Here is a 14,920-nt window from a genome sequence, read left to right on the forward strand (position 1 = left end):
CGGGTGGACCGGTCGCCTGGTGCAAGTCTTTCGAGTTGACGCCACTTCGGCGACTTGCGTGTCGAAGGAGATGAAATGATGATAAGGACGACACAACACCCAGTCCCTGAGCGCAGAAAATCTCCGACTCAGCCGGGAATCGAACCCGGGCCGTTAGGTACGACATTCTGTCGCGCTGACCACTCAACTACCAGGGGCGGTCAATAGTACGGTGAGAGCTGGTAATGTTCTTTCGCTCACAAGATACTGTACTTCTACTCATGTCCGATCTCGGAGTGTTTTTGTTTTTTGTTTGTGTGTTGTTCAATGCCACAAATGCGTATACGTATAGATCATCGGTGTTCTTTATGCTGGAACACCTTGCAAGAAGCTTTGTTATTGTTTATAACGTATAACTTGCCATATTATGATAACAAGCGACACAAAGTAACTAATCTGAAGCGAAATTAAGTGTAAGGCAGACAACAAGCTATATCCTGAAAAAGAAACTGTCATGTAGTCCCCTGATCTACCTGAAGATGGTGTAAAACCTCGAAACAAGAAAACGAAAGTGGCTGACACACCTAATCTTTTAATTTATCTTTTGCACTCTGAATCCATGAGACACGAAATACGCCGCCAATTAAATCTAGTAGAGGTCTTGAAACTTATGAAACGTATTTACCCATATCAGTAACGCACAGTGACAAACGCAATGAAAAACTAGATAAATTACAGCACACAGAGAATTCTGTAATTATTTGTTCTTCCCACGATCGCCAGTAGGTTATTGCGCGGCAGAGAGACGGAGTTTTGCGTCTATGTTTTAAAAATTCCAAGTAGACAACCATAAATACATACAAACAAAACGAATTGTGATGGAAGTAACGACGACACAGCATACCTTGAAACACAATTGTGGGGCTATGAATTCTGTGTGATATTATGAGGCAGCAGTAACTGTGGTGTGTGTGTGTGTGTGTGTGTGTGTGTGTGTGTGTGTGTGTGTGTGTGCGTGTGCGTGTGTGTGTGTGTGTGTAACAAAATCGGTCTACTATCTTTTATGGCATTGTTACTAGTCTAGCGCCATTTCGAAGCCACTGTTTGATCGTCAGGGCTTCAGTTTTTAAATAAAGACTACAAAGCGATGTCAGCACGGCAGAAAGGCGTATGCGTGAGAGTTGTAGTGCATTCTTAATCGCAATTTTCGTAACTCTCGTAGTATAGATATAGAATTACAAAAGAACATTTTCAGATTTTTATTGAAATTTATGGTATGCCTACGAATTTTGTTGATTTCTTTTGTGCATGACATCCCAGTGGAGCAATTCGCACATGTACCACATAGAGTTTTCGAAGATTACACCCCAAGTTGCGAAGACAATGACAAATTGCATGGATATTTCAATACCTCTGAAACTTTTAGTGTCATCTTCGGAAACTGTGCATGTTGAAGATGTACGAGTTTCTCCATTGGGATCTTAAATACAAAATTCACAGGTACAGTATAAGCTATAACAAGAATCTATATACTTTCATCTGTAATTCCATATCTATTACAAAACAATTTCGCGAATTGCAATAGAGATTCTAGTACACGTCGCACATGCATACGTTTCAGGGTTACTGACATCGCAGTGAAGCAATTTACTCAAAAACTGATGATGCTGTGGATTCTGAATGTACACTGCCATAGTAACGACGCTATAAGAGTAGATGGATTTTATTATTACGTATCGATTTGCCGAGAATAGCTACTATGGGTAACATGAAATCTGGCATACGTCGTTTAGAAGACACATTTTGGTTCAAGATGCTTCACGAGAGGCCCTGGCACAAGCGGAATACGCGAAGGTCGCGTGCCCTCATCACGCTTGTCCTCCAAGATCAGCTGCCAGAAAGGGCACCAGTGTTGCAAGACAGGCTGCGGCGATACCGTTCACTACGAAGGCCACTCGGTTCAGGCGCCCGTTCCGCAAAGTCCAATCGGCGGGCACTATTTTAGGATGCGCTCTCGCCGACGCTGCAGCAAAATTTCATACTGCCGTGTCGGCACGTGAGACCAGCAGATGAGACTAGGCGCTCGCGAGTGGAGTGTAGTGGAGGAGAGCAGAGCAGAGCAGAGGCCCTGACGGGCCAGTGCTCCAAGTGTGCCGGATCTTTGCGGCGGCGGCCGGCACTCGGTTGGCGACGCGGCCCCAAGGCCGGCTACCGGCGCGAGCCTCGCCCCGTCTCACCTCGCCCTCGGCTCGCAGTTATTATTACAGAAATAACTCGAAACCGAAGCAGGCGGGCGGTGTCCGCCTCGCCCAGCCGCCGGCACAAAGGCCGGAGGCGGCAGATGCGGGCCGCCACACACCCCGCGCCGCCCGGCGCCACGCAGGATGTGTGTGGTCAACGACCCTGCCACAACCCTAGCGCCCGCCAGACGCGGCACCACGTGTGCCTATGTGTGCTCTCTTTCCTTCCACGCTCGGAGGAGCAGGATGTACGCCAACCCTTCTTCTCCACGGCTCGCCTGCCGTACGTATACAAGCAATCGCTCGAGTCGAGTAACTGTTCGCCATTAACGGACGGAGCACAACAACCGTGACGCAAACAAAAATACAGGGTGTTTATAAACGAATGTCGGGGTTTTAACGCTTTATAATATTTATTACATTAAACTTACAGTTATAAATGATATGTCAAATCAAAGAGCAACTCAAACAGTTTTACCAAGAACCTTTGTTGTTGTTGTGGTCTTCAGTCCTGAGACTGGTTTGATGCAGCTTTCCATGCTACTCTATCCTCTGCAAGTCAAGAACCTTTGTTGTTGCTGTGGTCTTCAGTCCTGAGACTGGTTTGATGCAGCTTTCCATGTTACTCTATCCTCTGCAAGCTGCTTCATCTCCCAGTATGTACTGCAGCCTACATCCTTCTGAATCTGCTTAGTGTATTCATCTCTTGGTCTCCCTCTACGACTTTTACCCTCCAATACTAAATTGGTGATCCCTTGATGCCTCAGAACATGTTCTACCAACCGATCCCTTCTTCTAATCAAGTTGTGCCACAAACTCCTCTTCTCCCCAATTCTATTGAATACCTCCTGATTAGTTATGTGATCTACGCATCTAATCTTCAGCATTCTTCTGTAGCACCACATTTCGAAAGCTTCTCTTCTCTTCTTGTCCAAACTAGTTATCGTCCATGTTTCCCTTCCATACATGGCTACGCTCCACAAAATACTTTGAGAAACGACTTCCTGACACTTAAATCAATACTCGATGTTAACAAATTTCTCTTCCCATTGCCAGTCTACATTTTATACCCTCTCTACTTCGACCATCATCAGTTATTTTGCTCCCCAAATAGCAAAACTCCTTTACTACTTTAAGTGTCTCATTTCCTAATCTAATTCCCTCAGCATCATCCGAGTTAACTCGACTACATTCCATTATCCTCGTTTTGCTTTTGTTGATGTTCATCTTATATCCTCCTTTCAAGACACTGTCCATTCCGTTAAACTGCTCTTCCAAATCCTTTGCTGTCTCTTACAGAATTACAATATCATCAGCGAACCTTAAAGTTTTTATTTCTTCTCCATGTATTTTAATACCTACTCTGAATTTTTCTTTTCTTTCCTTTACTGCTTGCTCAATACCAAGAACCTTATAAATGTTCAATGTGAGCACCATTTATCAGCCGGCCGGGGTGGCCGAGCGGTTCTAGGCGCTACAGTCTGGAGTCGCGCGACCGCTACGGTCGCAGGTTCGAATCCTGCCTCGGTCATGGCTGTGTGTGATGTCCTTAGGTTACTTAGGTTTAAGTAGTTCTAAGTTCTAGGGGACTGATGACCTTAGAAGTTAAGTCCCATAGTGCTCAGAGCCATTTGAACCACCATTTGTCACACGGTACACATCAAGTCTATAGCCGAGCGATGGATGGGCCGCAAGGGGCCCAATGACAGGGCTTGCTTTGCATGGCCTCCACGTTCACTCGACCTAACGCCATGAGATTTTTTTCCTTTGGGGCTTCATCAAGGATCGTGTGTACGTGCCTCCCCTACCAGCAGACCTCCCTGAATTAAGAAACCGGATTGAAGCAGCTGTTGCTACAATCACCGAAGACACACTTATCAAAGTTTGGGAAGAACTCGGCTATAGACTTGATGTGTGCCCTGTGACAAATGGTGCTCACATTGAACATTTATAAGCTTCTTGGTAAAACTGTTTGAGTTGCTCTTTCATTTGACATACCATTTAGAACTGTAAGTTTAATATAATAAATATTATAAAGCGTTAAAACCCCGATATTCATTTATAAACACCCTGTAAGGCACTTTACAGGCGAATCAAGATCGCTTCTATACTGTGCCCCGTAAAGAACGCAATTTTTAATTTAGTATATATATATATATATATATATATATATATATATATATATATAAAATCTGAAAATTGCTAGTGTTATTACGTCTATATGGAACACAAAGACTGCGACTATACATGAAACGAACTATCAGCCAAATGTCCTATATGGCTTCGTATGCACATATTCACTCTGGGGGCAAAATTTACGACGACCCAAGAGCAAAGTTCCGCTTGAATCTGACCCATGACACGTCTAATTTCTGCCTTGAATTGAGGGATGGTTCGTGGATTGTTCGCATAAACACAAGATTTGACATCCCCCTACAATCTCGGTGGCCAGTTCTGATCACCATTCCGAGAGACGAGACGAGTAGGGACTCTCTTTCAGAAGTTTTCTTGTTTGAACCACAGTGTGGCAACTGGCCCCACTCTGTTGGAACCATATGTGTTCCACATTCAATTCTTGAACTGCGGCCATAAAAACTGTGTTATAAGGTGGAGGTAACGATCACCAGTCACTGCCACTGCTTTTCCAGTGCCGTATTAAAAAAAAGTATGACCCAATTAGTCCGCCAGCCCATAACGCAGCCCGCGTCAAACAGTGACGAGTTCTGTATAAAGACGCTTCCCACGGACCATGTGAGGATTCTCTGTGCCCCAAAACCGACAATTTTGTTTATTCACATAAACGCTGGAAGTGTGCTTCGTCAATGAATATTACTTACTTATGAAAATCACTACCAAATTCTTATTTCGTGAATACCCAACGACAAATGTTCGAGGCTTCAAATGGTCCATCAGCTTCAGCTCTTGTGTTAGTCGGATCGTAAAAGGATGCAAACGCAGCTCTTTTGTTAAAATTCGATGCAAACTGCTTCTCTGATTGGCTAACCAATGATAATGGCGGCCAATCGACTTACCGGTCTCGCAGTGGCGCTCTCACTGACGAGAGTGACATCCTCTATGGATCAACAATAATGAGGGCGTCCACGTCATTCAATGTTCAAGGTCGATCCTGTATCTTCAAATTTCCTTACCAGTCTCTACACTGTTGACACATTAGGCGCGTCTCACTTACCAAAAATTACACGAAGTCTTCGAACGGTCTCTGCATAGCACTCACCTTACTTCAAATGCACTTTCAAAATCTGGATACACTGATCTATCATGTATCGCTCCAGTTTTTCGCAAGGAGTCAATTCGAAATCATTATGCTGTCTGAGCGCGCATCCAGGTCTGTCTCATACTCACTTTCATTGTCACTGGTTTTCAACCTTCACTTCCGGACAAACACACATCGTTCTCCAATCTATTGTTAGATCTTCATTTCTTCCATACCAATTACCTCAATTTCATTTCAGTGAAATTATTTAAAATTATTATATATGGTATCTCTCCTAATCGGACATATTTTCTCTGGTGTTTCAGCAGATATTTGCAATTTCGTTTTTGCGTTGTGTAGTTAGTCAGCCCAAACAAACAGCGCTTCCATGTGACGCCCACGTCGATTTCTTTCCCGTTATAAAAAACGACTTTTAAAGCGGAAATTTACGTGTCCATTCGATAGAGCGGCCCCAGTTTAGTCTAGCGCGATATTGGTTTACCGATGTGTATTAAAAGGAACAGCAAAACTCGGAGAATAACCAGCACTCCAGTAGCGATAGCACTGCCTGGCCCGCGCTGAGCGCTAGCCTAAGCACCCAGCGCTACTGAATCGATGCTGGCTTGCGTTTATTCTTCGTGTTTTACTGTCACTGATATAAATACCGATAGACTAACCTGCGACAGCTCAATCGACTGGGTAAGTAAAATTCCGCTTTAAAAATCATTTTATATACAACGAGAAAGAAACCGACGCTTTCCGTCGATACTAGACATCGCATGGAAGACGTGATAAGCGACGTATATTGTTTGGGCTGACTCTAGCTACACAAAACAAAAACGAGACTATAAACAACTGCTGAAACACCAGGGTAACACACAATCCTCATCATATCAGATTCTTTGGTGGCTCTTCTCCGGAATCGAGAACCATCCATATCTGTTCGGAAATAACTGGAGGAAAACGAGTGGCAATTAAAGTTTTAGCTAGATCTGAAGGTGTGCTGAGATAGCCATATAGTTATGATGACTGCTTGCGAAAAGCGCGAAATTCGACTCCAGTCTATCACAAAGTCGTGTGTGTGTGTTTGTGTGTGAAAGGATTTAACCACCTGTGGACGACACGGTATTTGACGTGGGACGGCACTGCACTCAGTCACGAAGAGAACACAAGGAATCAAATGCAACTTGTTGAAAAAACGAAAAGCAACTTCGAATTCACCTTGACTGAACCAGGAAAAAATCCCCGCTGCCTTTCCCTCGCTCTACAGACAACAGTTGATCATTTCGCTGTCGAAAGGACCGATGACCACGCAGTTTGGTCTCATAACACAACAAATGTCATAGTGTCATCTGTCATCAATTCTTGACTGGCCTCACTATGTAGCCAACGTGTAAGTCTTCTCCCTACAGCGGGAACACGTCTCGAAATGAATTAATTTCTTCGGATTTGTGTCTGCAGCTCTGTGGACTAAGAGAAAACTGACACGTTTAATCAACTAAGTGCGACTCTACTTATGTAAAATGTAAGCATGTGATGATTGAGAATGAGAGAACCTGTTGTCATACTGTTAGTATACCTTTGCTTCAGATACATTAGGATTAAGAAGTCGAATGTCGGATCAGTATAATTTTCTTGGTATTTCTAAGTAGCGTTTGTGGCCTAGAGTGAGGCTGTCCTCAGCACGTAAATTTCATATTGGTTTTTGGGTGGTAAGAGAAAGAAAGTCGCTTTCTCTGCTACCTCGTTGTTAAATATTAGTCCAGAATGCTAACTAGTCTCTATTCTACACGTAGGAAATGGAAGGACGACCAGATCTGACGTGCATGTTTTGTATGTGCTGCTGTCGAAAAAGTTATCTCGCAGATTTCATATCGTATGTCTTAACCGGTGAACCGTGGTGATATGTCGACTGTATATAGACCTCATCCCCTTACAACAGAAAAGAGAAGAAAGGAAAACTAATGTCTCACACGCTGGAGGAAATTATACGTGAAGGCAACATCAAATAATACTCCCGCACTGAGGCTGCACATCTGCCCTGTATTCCATAAACTGTCTACAACTGCTGTGCTCAGTTCTTGGCAGTGGTCTCAATGCATGGTGGACTTGTAAAATACGACAGTACAGTATTTGACTGACCAGAAAAGAGCTCTGTCACCTCTCAGTCCAATCACTTATCATTTTAAAGAAAAGTGTCAGGTAGGTAATTCTGACAGTAGCTAACAGCCGCAGACAGAGCATGTTGGGAGAAGACGGTAACGGACGTTAGTGAGTTTCGCGTCTGGTATGTGCATGATGTCACGCGGACCACAATAGCTCTAACGGGACAAGAAGGTCAGAGTAAACCGAAAATCGCTGATAGTAATGAATTCACCTAACCTAGCTTCAAAACAAATTAGACTACCCCACCCGTTCCCCTTCCCAGTAGTTCCCAAGACGGAGAAAATTCCCAGAAAAGTAATTCTCTGAAGCAGCTACAAGTTGTTAACAGGTTAAGGCCTTTCGACAAATGGCAGTTGCGAGAAGAAGCAGATGCCGTAAAAACCCATACGACAAAGACCACTCCAAGCCGGAATCTGTCGCCCTTGCTCCAGGTGCCGCAACACTTGTATAACATACTTCAACAAGTGCGTCGACAATGCTATGATACACGTTCACTAGAAGAAGAATTGTTGTATTCCGCAGATTTAAATGCCACGTCCTTGGATATGTTTATACGGAAATCGACTTGTCGTTTTAGAGGAATGATTAATGCGGTGAGTAACATAATAAATCAGCCGAAATCTTCTGGTAGATTAGAACTGCGTACCGCAGAGGGTGTCGTACCCGAAGCCTTTCCTTCCTCTGGGCAGTGTTTGTCCATCGAGATATACAGATTTTGTTTGCAGTTTGGAAAGTACGGAGAGGCACCGACTGAACTGAAGCGAGACAGCTAATCATGAGTTATGCTCGGATAGCTCATTCAGCAAATGCACTGCTCGCGAAGAAAAGGGGTCCTGGTTCGATTCCTAGTCCTGTACATTTATTCTCTGCCACAAAATTTCACAACAGCGCAAATTTCGAAGCAGCGTAAAGGATAAATCAGTTAAATAAAAATTAAAGACAAGAAAATTGGAAGGACGGAGGAGATATAGGGTCCACTGGCAATTACCGCGAAAAGATAACACGGATGAATTTCGCTTTTCCATGGTTGAGAAATATAACTATTCGTAGGGAGTATGTTGGGGTTGGGGTAATATGGGAAGGAGAGACTGTGTGTGTGTGTGAGAGAGAGAGAGAGAGAGAGAGAGAGAGAGATAAATGATTATCTAGAAGGGCATTATAGGCTGTAGCCCATCAGCATCGGATGAAGGTCTTACAGACTGAGTCAATGGAGACCAAGATGTATTACGCTACTCAACAGAAATGAAGCACGCAAACTCACAAAGCTACTTTTACATCTTCTGGGATATGAAGGTATGTTACAGAGGAGGGAAGTTTTAAGTTATCCCTCATAAAATCCAAGCGTACGCCGCTCTCGTCTGAAGGAGCGAGCTAGCAGAGCAAATACCCACCACACTGGCTGTAAGCTGCAACAATGGCGTCGGGCGGCGGCGGCGACGGCGACGCCTGCCTCCTTTTGTTCTCCCTGCCCGCACTGCTATTCGTGTTTCAAGCACCGCAGCACATAACCTATACACATTTGTAGACAATGGCGGCGTTGGCGCGAACACTCCGGATCCAAGATGGCGGCAGCCAGCGCGCCGCCGGTCACGTGATCGGCTACGCTGACCTTAAACCGGCGGCCGGCCAGCTGGGCAAAAAACGCGCGCCCCGTCCGCTGCCGAGGCAGCCTCTGCCGGCAGGTTGTTCAACCGACGGCTGCCTCTGAAGAGTCTTTGTCCTCGCTAGTGCCAGGCCAACGGCGTCGGGGCGCCCGTACAATGGTCTAACTAATCCTGCCATGTCGTACAATCCGTTCTCCAGATCAAGTAACAACTAGGTACGACAGAGATAATTTTTTGGAACTGTGAAGTAATGCTTTTGCTGTTTCACTGGGGACAAGTGTTGCCACTTCAAGATATACATAAAATTTAACAACAGTCGGCCGTTGTGACCGAGCGGTTCTAGGAGTTTCAGTCAGGAACTGCGCTGCTGCTACGGTCGCAGGTTCGAATACTGCCTCTGATATGGATGTGTGTAATGTCCTTAGGTTAGTTAGGTTTAAGTAGTTCCAAGTCTAGGGGATTGGTGACCTCAGATGTTAAGTCCCATATTGCTTAGAGCCATTTGAACCAATTTAACAATAAGAAATAATTGAATGGGTCGTTCCACAGAAAAAGTGACGCACCGAAAAGAGACAAGTCTAAATTGGGCACGTACTGAGAGTTCCAGTGTGCCTTTGAGCAAAGAATTAACAGAGTGAAAAAGAAAAAGGGCTGACTCGTCCATATATTGGCATTTGTACCCGAGTACTCTCTCAGATAGACAACGCTAGTAAAGGTAGCCGGTCATGGTCTCACTGGAGCAACCATCATGGCATTCGCTTAGAACATTTATGGAGGTTAAAGAAAATCTAATCCAGACTAACTCCGTGAATGTGAAACTTGCAACTCTAGAATAAGAGTCCAGTGCACGGCAGCGCAAGGTAAAATGGTAGCTCTGAACATGGTTTTATTGAAGAAAAAATTTTAAGATAACTTCCTACGGGATGATCCGTATAGGTCGACTAGTTTTCTGAGCCACAACCGCACAAAAAACATTCTTTACCAACTACTAATATACAAACGTATAACAACGCCATTTTTTCCAGAACAGATAGAAAAATGAAAGAAGGAATACGAAAAGTAATAATAATCATCTTTTGGAAAGAAAGGTTAGTAGAACTGGAAGGAGAATTTCAGCTGAAAATAGATATTCATAACAAAAACAGTATTAAAAAATGCACCAAAATACCAGCATGTTGAAACACTAAAACAGAATGAGTTAATAATTTAAATATTTTGGAGGGACCATATAGCAGAATGGACTAGAAAGAATTACTAACAGATGAAAGAATTCGTAAATCGGAAAAAAAGACGGTTAGACTGAAAACACCTACAATAAGAAATACATTTCTAGAAATACACTAGACCACTATTCCAAAATATTTATATGCCTGTAAATACTTAACAATGAACTATATGCTGGACAGAATAGAGATACTTGAAGGAAGGATTAGTAAAATGTGTGCAAGATAAACAACAGATGGTTTGAAAATAAGAAGTAATTACGAGGTCTAACAAAATATTCAGAAAATATCAAAAGTAATGGTAAAGCGTAGGTTGACATTATTTGGACATAGCTACCGAATGAGGCTTCTAAATCAGAAAAATAAGAAATCAGGAACAACACAGGCAGAAGAAAGAAAAAGAATACGCGGGCAGACGTTCAAAGACTGCTAGAATGATGGGAAACAACACAAAAAAGAAGAATTAAATTTGTTACCTGATTCCCGATGGTCAATGATAAGATAATAACAAGCGCTTTTTCTGTAAGGTGGACTTGAGACTGTTACGTTATGGAAATGTAAATTGTGCTAAGAAAAGTGTAGATCCCATGGAAAAAGTCTGATTTTGCAAGATATTGCACATATGGTGAGCAATGAAGAAAAGAATCCATTTATCCTACCAGTTGAGGAGTATGCCCCCTTATTGTACAAGTTGTTTTGAGGAGGAAAATTCTTTTCGCATTAGTTCCCAAGGTATAGCTGTCACGAATGGGAACTATAAACAAGTCATTAAGTAAATACAGTAGCTTCCTGAGTGTGATATTCAGTTTCCGTTGAAATTCAGGTTCGGTTATACAGTTGTCAAATTCAGAGCATTCAAGCTATGCTGTTGTATACATTCTGCTCCAATGTCCTGTAGTACCATTTAAGACACGAGCATTTGATTGTTACCTTATGTGACTTTTCACCTGTAGACTTCGTATTTACCACATTAACGAACGACTGCCAACTGGTGAATTAGTTCCAAATAGTAGAAAACCAGAAACTATTTCGGCAAAAACCACTCGTTCATCTGTGGATTTTAGCACTGGTTGTTTAGTCCCTATTCTTCTTGCAAAATTTTACTCCACTTCATCATTTCCTCGACGTACAACGTAAACAACAGTCGTGTTAAGTTGCATCACTACCTGATTAACTCAAATTTATCTTTCTTGATTTTCCTTTTTTATTATTTCAACTTTGCTTTGTAGATTACCAGTCTGTTTCTGTACTTTAAGTCCACATGTTTCAGGATCAGGAACATATTATGTCATCGGGAACATATTATGTCATCTTAAATCACTGAAGTTTTTCTTGAGGGTTACAGATGATACAAAGGTATCTTGATTTAACTCTATTGTTTTTTTTCCACTACGAAACGAAAAGCCAGAACTGTGCACCAACAGGAGAGGTAGTAACGTTACAGGTATAAGAATACTGCACTATTTCGTTCTTCTATTTGATTCTGGCAGCAGAATCAAATCCACACTGCGCTGGCTCGACGCACATTCCATGCGCTCGTGTGGCGTCGCCATTGTCAATATAAGTAGTTTGGAAAAAGGCAGCTTTATCTTACAGTACATGGGAGTCAATGGTCAGAAATAAATATTTAAAGTGAAAAGAACCCTTGAATGAGTAATGCGTATAAAGCATGTGCCTGGAAATTGATTACCCGAGAGAGAGGGTGCAGTGGTATGACACACGGGTAAACAGCGGTTCAAATCCCTTCTCCGGCCATCCAGATTCAGATTTTTTGTGCTTTGTCTATACATCCCTCGTCGTCAAAGAGACTTTAACCCTACATCTATCTTTCCTATCACTTCCCTGTAGCCAGTTCTTTAAATCAATCTGCGATAGCACTGACAGGTTGCGGGTTTAGCGCAGCCATACTGACAGTTCCTCAGTAGTATTTCCGAGACTGCAGTCAAATATATGCGTACTTAAAGGCCACACCTTTACCCGACGTGAGATACGAACTCGTGGCCTCAGCTTTAAATGTCAATTACGCTATCGCGCATCGCGGAGGCCCACATTTCCGCGTAGTTGTATTTACAGAAGTTTCCAGTTGTGCGAAGAACACACGAGCGCAGGTGAGGTTGACTGTCGTCCCGGTCGGGCAGTGTTTTGGTGCGGGATCGCCTCGCGGCCTGTACACTGTACAGCTTTCACGGCGCCTTGCCTCGTCTCACCACTCGTCCCCTTGCAACGGGAAAGTAGCTCCTGCCTGCTAGCCGTGGACCGCTAGCCGTCCGCTCTTTTCCGCTTAAGGGCGGTTTGCGCCTGCGGAGGCGCGTGACATTTCGTGGTGCTTCCTGACATCAAAAGCAGCCCTCACACGGGACATGTTTCTCAACGCGACGCCCGCCAGACGTGGTGTCCGTCACGTTTGCTGCACGCTCTGAAACGACCCGTTACATCTCACGGAACGTGATCCTCATCGTGGTTTGCAGCCTTAAGCGCTCTGCAGTAGCAGTTCCCGGCTGCATGTGACGCGTAAACAACACTGTTTCTTTGCAAAAATATACGCACGTAAAATACCTGCGTTAATTATGTTAACGACTGTCGAAGAAGATCTGGACTCGTCGATGGCTTGAACGACGAACTGCTGGTACAGTAACGCAACATAATGTTGTAGACGATCTGAGATACATACTAGTAGGAGTTGTTCGTTAACTCAACGGAATCTTCATCGCGTTTTCGTTTTAAAACTGAATATAGCTATTTGTTACAGTGACTATCATCACTCTGGAATAACGTACTTCATCGCATAGATTTAAACATCGAAATTGGTTTCATAATTTCATTTGAATTGAAGATGAGATTTTTTCGAATCTGGTCACCTTCAATGAAAAGCATATTTACCACCAACACTCAAACATGAGGCAGTGCATAAAACATTATATATATATAACAGACTGGCAGTCATATTAAGCTTTCTGGTCACTGGGGAAACATTCCAGTCGTTGGCCTTGGCACAAATCATCTTCTTCTTTTGCTTGTGCCTTTGTCCAACATTTTTCGGAGGGTCGGCATGGTTATGGGCGGATGTGGTGTGGTTAATTTAAGGCTTGGCTGGATGCCCTTCCTGCCGCCACCCCGTAACGCGAATGATGATGATGATGAAATGATGACGACAACACAAACACCCAGTTCCCGGGTAGAGAAAATCCCCAACCCCGGAAATCGAACCTGGGACCCCGCGATCCGGAGGCAGCGACGCTAGCCACTAGACCGCGAGCTGCGGACTGTATTTTGCACAAATATTTCAACCAATACATTATTTATAGTAAATAACATCGACGTCTGCTGATCATACTTCTATTAATCAATAATAAAGACCCAGAATTTTTTAGAAAACAAAAGGTGAAAAAAGTGGAAGGAGCTGGACGTGAACCTGCTACCTTGTTCTTCACGGCTCACGACCATCTCAACAACGCTACGGCTTCGACAAAGCAAGCGGACCTCCGTATATGGCACGCACTGTCTGGAGACTGTATCTACAAATGTCATTATTTGATATTTAATATGGAAATTGTACCAAAAAGATGCGCTTTTGATAGATAGCACTGAAACGGTATACCCTTACAGCATACGAGTTATAACACTAAAAACATCAACTACAGTAAGCCTTTATCTGCCGATACATAGTTTCTTGTCATTTTACTATACAACAAGTTGTAGCTAAAATAACGCGTTTTCGAGAGCTCCTCAATTTGCTGATGCTTTGAAACAGTTTATGTTCAAACCACGCACTTAATGACAAAGAAAACCCACCAAATACGACGTTTAACTTCAAACAACATGGCAGCCCCTAATTTATGTTTGTCACGTAAAAATGATGTCGCCTCTCCACGAGGAAAAAGCTGACTGGCTAGATTCTGTATTTCAGACTGCTTAAGGCACTTCGGCCTTTCGTCGCCTGGGCAGCGGATCGCGTATTGTTCAAGCCGTGCTGTTACCTAGCCCTAGGAATCTCTTTTTTCCATCCTGCGCTTAATTCGTTGTTGGCGGACTATTTATCATTGACACAGAGTCGTTTCCACGCTATTACTGATGATGATTATGATGGTGGGTTTAGGCGCACGACAACAAATTCTTTAGCACCTGGATTAAAATTTTTATGAGTGAATGCCAACGTATTGCCTAGGCTGCCAACGTCAGAATTACCCCTCAGATAACTACTACAATGACAATTTAACAAAAAGGTTTGAGAGGACGAGTTTCATTAAATAAGGTAGGAATGCCAACACACAACTGAAGAGCCATTAAGACTAGCAAGGGCGGGGCGAAGGCCGTGCTCCTCCCACACAGTTCCACAAGGTTGTTCTGCGAGAACTGTGGGTTTCTTGTCTTGACTCAGCTTCGTCATTCAGACACGCAATCCGCTGTTGACAACAGCACTATTTAGCGACAGGATATTTATAAACCTATCACTAAAACAGCGAAAGCTTGAATACGCGAACCTGTGTGCATCGT

The 14,920-nt window shown here is 43.4% G+C and overlaps 2 protein-coding genes across 3 annotated transcripts in view; one reads left to right on the plus strand and one right to left on the minus strand.

Annotated features, from left to right (window-relative positions):
• The window catches only part of LOC124716905, an 811,449-nt gene that overhangs the window by 737,264 nt on the left and 59,265 nt on the right, over positions 1-14,920 (plus strand). The window lies entirely within an intron of this gene.
• Positions 1-14,920, minus strand: part of LOC124716889 (PAX3- and PAX7-binding protein 1) — a 173,401-nt gene that overhangs the window by 27,520 nt on the left and 130,961 nt on the right. Inside the window, exon 1 of one of the 2 annotated variants that reach the window (XM_047243454.1) lies at positions 8,991-9,215. The exons of the other annotated variant lie outside the window; for it this stretch is intronic. The gene's annotated coding sequence lies outside the window, so the exon portion shown is untranslated. Of the gene's footprint in view, positions 1-8,990; positions 9,216-14,920 lie in introns of those variants that run through there. 2 annotated transcript variants of the gene reach the window in all.

The sequence above is a fragment of the Schistocerca piceifrons genome, chromosome 1, assembly GCF_021461385.2.
Source record: "Schistocerca piceifrons isolate TAMUIC-IGC-003096 chromosome 1, iqSchPice1.1, whole genome shotgun sequence".
Taxonomy (NCBI): Eukaryota; Metazoa; Arthropoda; class Insecta; order Orthoptera; family Acrididae; genus Schistocerca; species Schistocerca piceifrons.